We start from the raw sequence: 6,008 nt of genomic DNA, 5'->3' as shown, positions 1-6,008 counted from the left end.
CTTTTCCCCCCCCCCCCCACCCCGCCCTCTCCTTATCTGACTTGCTCGTACTGAATTAAGGATGACTTTGTGCCTTTTCACCTCTAAAACATTCTCCTTGTACTCTTAACTACCCTCAGCCATTTTTAGGCACACAAGTTTTGAAACTGCACTGTTCATCAGAGTCATCACCATTATCATGATCACATTTCACCTGTGCCACTTAACACATGATTTTAGAATTGTTTCATACTCTATTAGGGTTCTCCTGAGAAACAGAACCAATATTAAAGATATATCCTTCATATATGTGAAAGTGATTGATTACCAATAATTGGCTCATGTGATTATAGTTTGACTAGTTCATGGATCTGCGTTTTACAAACTGGGGACCCAGGAAAGCTGGTGGTGCAGTTTAGTCCAAGTTCAACAGCTTAAGAACCAAGGTAGTCAATGGAGTAAGTCCTAGTACAAGGGCAGAGAAAACCTATACCCCACACAAGCAGGTAGGCAGGAAGCAAAAGGAACACCTTCTTTCTTTCTTCCTCTGCCTCTTTGTTCTGCTTAGACCTTTAATCTAATTTATTGTGACCAAAGATCCAAAGGCTAATCTCAGCTGGAAACAACACCCTCACAGACACACCCAGAAACAAAGTTTAATCTAGGCAACTAGTGGACAGTAACGCTGACTCATAAAATTACTCATCACAATTACTTTCCTATTTCATTTCTATTATGTTAAGACTATAAAGATTATATGCTAAATGGTATTAGAAAACTTTGCTCAAAAATGACATTTCATGTAGTTTGATCTGTGTAGTCCATTTAGGAAAAGTGTCATTTTGCCCTTATTGAATCCAGGTTCTGAAAGCCAGCATCACGGTGCTACCATCTGTGATAGGCACCTGGCTGACCACCTGAGGTAACTTCAGATTTGGGCAGCTGTTCCCTCCCACAGGATGGCCAGGACACAGGTTGGCCAGGGTCACTTAGCTTAGCTGGTAGGGACAGGACAGGGGAGAGCTGCCAGGATCACTGCCTCAGGTGGGCCTTCAGGGAGGGTCCTCCCTGTGTTGAAGGAGGTATTTCATTCCCTCCTCATGACACCTCATCCCTAAGGGAACAAGATGAGGGTGATGTGTGTGACAGTCACAGCTCAAGTCAGCCTAGTTCTCCAGAGGATGAATTACTGTGAGAGCCATGAGAACAGCTTCAGGGAGCAGAACTGAGATAGGATTAAGAATGTAGTCACTGGCCCCTCTGAGCTAAGGCACAAAGTGTTACTATTTCCCTGAGGTCTTTGTGAAGGCCTCTCATTGGTCCATAGATTATCTCCTTTCTTGCCCCTCCCCTAAGAATTTTAACTTTCATTTTCACTCTGCTCCTCCTGCAGCTGGTTGGGAGAGTGAATTATCATCACTTCTGCCCTCAGGCTGAGACTCCAGAACAAGTGAGTAGGCCTTTTTCCCTGGAAGGTTGGAGTTTTGCTGTGCTCTCTGAGCCTTACCTGGGGTGAGCAGGGGAGTGGGCCGGGGTGGGGTGGGGAATGGGAGATGGGGGGTGCTAGTCTGCCAACAACCTTGTCTTTTATTACTTCAGACCTCTGAGCATAAAAATTCAACCTCTCCCACACCCACAACCAGAGCCTGGGACTCAAGGGGCTCCTCTGTGAGGGCTGCCCTGGCCCAATAGCTGGGGAGGGGACCTTGGTGGCTGGCAGAGGCCAATCCAGTAGAGTCAGAGAGGTGGAGCAGGGATGATGCCCCTGGGAGGGGCTTGGGGCCTAGCACTCCACAATCAGCTCTGTGGGCGGGGCTGCAGCAGGGGAATTGGGCGGCCACACCCAGGAGCACTGACTGTTTAGAGACTGCAGCCCTGGTCTCATGAGGTAGCAGGCGGAGCACCAAAGTAGCCATCATTCCCCAGGTCTGAGCCTCAAGTGAGAGTCCAAAGTCCTCTACTCCTCCTGCAGGAGAAGGATTTCCTTTTCACATGGTCGACTCTAGAGGCACTTCTCAAACCTCTGCTTTTGCTCGGGTCATGGGGCAAGTCCTATAAAACCTTTAAGCCCTGTGCACCTGCCCTTTAAAGAGGAATCTCCTGTACCCTACACCGCTTGGGTACTCTGGGCACAAGCCTTATTCCTTTTGAAGGGAGTCACTCTAGTTTCAGGTTTCTGGTACAGATCCACAGGAAGCCTGATGTGGTTCACAAACCCCTAAGTCCTCAAGGATGGCTTCACATGTGTGATATCCTTCCAGCGCAGAAACCACTCCTGTTCCCATATCTATCTGCTTGCCTGCTGGGGAGCCCTAGTCATTGCTTAGGTAGTGGCGGGGTCAGACTCCATGTGTGAGGAGTCAAGCTCCTCTGCACTTTCCTCTTCTGTGTCCTGTGGCAGCAGCTGCTTGGACCTTACTTAGCTCATTGTAGCCCCACCATAAAAATAAATTCTGTAGCCCCAAGGCAGAATGCATGCTGTGCTCCTCCCTCCTCTACAGGCTCCTGGTGGGTCTCAGGATTGGTTGGCTCATGGATGAGATGCAAAATAATTAGAGGTTCCTACCCCAAATTTGGATCATGTTGGAGTCATAAACCAGGGATAGATATTAAATGATATCTACCCTGAAACAATGTCTATCCCTAATCCTGCAGCCAGGGCTATCTGCATGTGGCCTCTGGGCTGTTTTCAGTATCTGTACCACCAGCTGGAATACACGTCTGTTCTCTTTCAGCCTCATTCTTCTTCAGGTTCCCTTCATGTATGATGACCATGGCACCAGTAGTCAGTGTTCGTGGGTCTAAATTCCTCTCCATGCAGCCTTTATAAGTTTTCCCTTTGGAGAACAGAGCAAAGGGAAAATTTACTAACTTATTCTGCAGATCTTTCTTTTACCATCAAACTTTGGCAACCATCAAGACATGAACATTTACTGAGATCTTCTCTTTCATTTTTGCTTCCTAGTCCCATTTACTTGAAGTTCCTGAAAGAGTTCCTGATCCTAGACCAGCGGTGGGCAACCTTTTTGTGAGTGCGTGCCCAAACCAGCAAAATCTCTGACTCAAAATTCTTCTGCGTGCCAACACTAATTTTTTGAGAACATGTTATGCCTACTTGATATCTCTTAAGGTGTTTCATCCGTCAGGCCACTCCTATTACGAGACTTAACAAAATTCACCACTGAGAACAAAGTTTCACAATTTTAAATGGAAGATTATAAGAGAGGGTTTCACCAGCAAAAGTTACTGGTGTGCCATGTTTGGCATGCGTGCCAAGGGTTGCCCACCCCTGTCCTAGACTGTAGCCACAGGGCCATACCGAGTCCAGGTGGGAGAATGAGCATCACTATGTTTCCACTCTGTGATACCCTCTGGTAACTTAAGAAACATTCAAACCTGTGAGGAAGTTTTGTGTGTTTATTTAAGCCAAACTATCCACAATGGCTGGAAGCAGATTCTCAATGGTTTCAAATAAAGCTCCAGAGAATGGCAGTTTTGCACCTTGGATTATACCTTAGAATCAAAAGAGAAGATGTAAGCCTGTTACATGAAATCCATTGGTGATAGATTAGGGAGGCTGAGGCAGAAGAAAGCAAAGAGGGGAGTGTATGGAACCTCTGGGATTGGATAAAAAGTAAAATGACAGACAATCTTCTTTTACTTAGGTGGGTTTAGGATAGTTAATAGTCAACAATTAGCTCAATAACAATGAGGGTATTTATGGTCTCCATACAGTGGTGCATGTGCTTTGAGGGGTCCAGAAAAAAAAAAAAAAAGGAAAATTACCTTGACATTCCAACTATGTTATTGTAGATGTAAAAGGACACTAGACAGGCTCAGTTAAAGTAAAGATTGACTTTGTCAGGCAAAAAGGCCAGCCTAGGATATGACTAGCCAACAAAACTGCTCTTTCAGTTTAAAAACTTTTAATTTCAGACCATCCTCTGTGGTTACTTTAGGTCTCTGAATTTGCAAGGCTACCACACAGGCCTTTCCTGAGCTATTCAGGTTAGCATGTGGTCCTTTTTCTCCACACCTCTTTGAATGACCACCAACATCATTTCCAATTTGGATGGTCATTACCAATTTGTGACCTGTGATATATAAGCTGTCAGGGTCACTTTGTTGAGCTGGAGATAAAGGACAGGAGGCAGGGCATGCTGACATTGGCTGCCTTAGCGAAGCTATTAGTGGTGTTCTTCAGAGTGCTATGGAAGGTACTTTATTTCTGTTATCTCAGCCTTTTAAGAAGCCAGACTTAGTAGATGTGTGTGAAACCACTAAAGTTTATGTAAGGCTAGAGCTACAGAGTGCAAATTACCTTGTGAAAGCCCATAGGCATAGCATCCATGGGCCATAAAGATACAAGGTGGTTATAAAAGTCACCATCCCCTTATGAAAAATGAAATTCAAGCATATTAACTGGCATTTGAGGTCTATATGAAATCCTCCTAAATCCAAATGCACTTTCTACACCACGCTAATTTTGCTATCAACAATCTGGCCTTGTAAGGAAGCTGATCTTCCACTTTATTATAGCCTCATGAGTTTTCCAGACAAGAATAACAAAAGAACAACTTATTAGAAGACTTATCCAATATTACCATTCTAGGAAGAAAGAACCCAGGCCTGATGTTAACCTTTTGTTCTCCATAATCTAATTTCCAATCCTTTCTTCTTACCTCACCCTATGTCTTACTCATCACCTGCTTTCCATGTCCTTCATCTTCTTCTCCTGAAAGCTATCATCACCTCTCCCCTGGGCAACTGTATGTGCACCCTACTCATCTTCCCAATCCCCCACTGGATCCATCAATTACTCCACAGCCCAACACTGGTGATTACTTTTGTTCTTTGCAAACTGTTCTTAAACGTTCCATAATTCACTAAGTGCCATAGGTCACTGCAGGCTCATGTGATGCCAAAGGCCTAGCAGTTTTCTCACACGAGCCACCCTGGCATTTTCCATCTCAGACAATGTGGTGCATCTTCAATTGACGGGTCATTTCCTTTACCTAATAAATTTATTTTCTCTCCCATATGCCTTATTTCCTTCATTTTCCTCAGGTTTCAGTTCAACCCAGGCTTTCTTGCCCCAGTGACGGAGGAACCCAAAGTTCCCTGCCTGCCACTGCCAGCCTCTGAGCTGCAACTCTAAGAAACAATGTTGCAAATATAGAAGCTAAACATTCCCCAGAAACCTGCTTTCAGCCAGCAGGGCTTCAGCCAGCAGGATTGCAACAGTTTTTCAATTATAGAACCTAAACACACCCAGATCCCTGCTTTCAGCAGCTGAGGTCTCAGAGCTGGAGCCGAGCCTCAGAGCTAAAGCCAGATCTCAGCTCCAGTGACAGCCATAGAAGGTAAATAAATCCCAGAATTTTAAAAAAAGAAAAAAGGAGGGGTTGGGAGCCTCAGTTGACTGCCAGCCTGAAAACAGCCATCATCCCCTCACCCAGACTGACCAGGCACCCCAGTGGGGACCCCCACCCTGAAGCAACAAGATGGTGGCTAATTTGCATACTGAAAGCAGGTGGCAGCAGGCAAGGCTGATTTAATTACTGTTACTTTCCAGGTGGATGTCAGGGTCACAGTGGTTTAAACTCTCTGTTTAGACTCATTTCTGTGTTTGTGGGTATTAGTTTAGTTGTTAGCATGTAATTCATAGTGATGAAAAATTAGTTGAATGATCTTGCCTAATATTTTGAGATTTCTTTTGCAAGACTGATATTTACTTTATCTGTGTTTCTATTTTTTCAGATATGTGACTTGTGTTGCCCTATGAACATCTTTATTCTATCTCCCTCCCCATCATTAATTATACATACACACCATTAGGTTCCTGTCAATATCCTTGGCATACTTCCAGGCAAACATGAAATTGTACTATTTATCCAACAAGACTCCCCAGAACCTCCTAAGTTACCTATTTTGTCTTTAATTAACCCTGTAAGGTAGGAAGGGGCACCCTGAATATATTAGGATCATTGTGACTTTATACTGAAAATAAATGGCCTCTTTAATTCACT

This window comes from Myotis davidii, unplaced genomic scaffold (genome assembly GCF_000327345.1).
Source record: "Myotis davidii unplaced genomic scaffold, ASM32734v1 scaffold2030, whole genome shotgun sequence".
Classification (NCBI taxonomy): Eukaryota; Metazoa; Chordata; class Mammalia; order Chiroptera; family Vespertilionidae; genus Myotis; species Myotis davidii.
The sequence above is the reverse complement of the archived record's forward strand: the minus strand, read 5'-3'. Positions refer to the sequence as shown.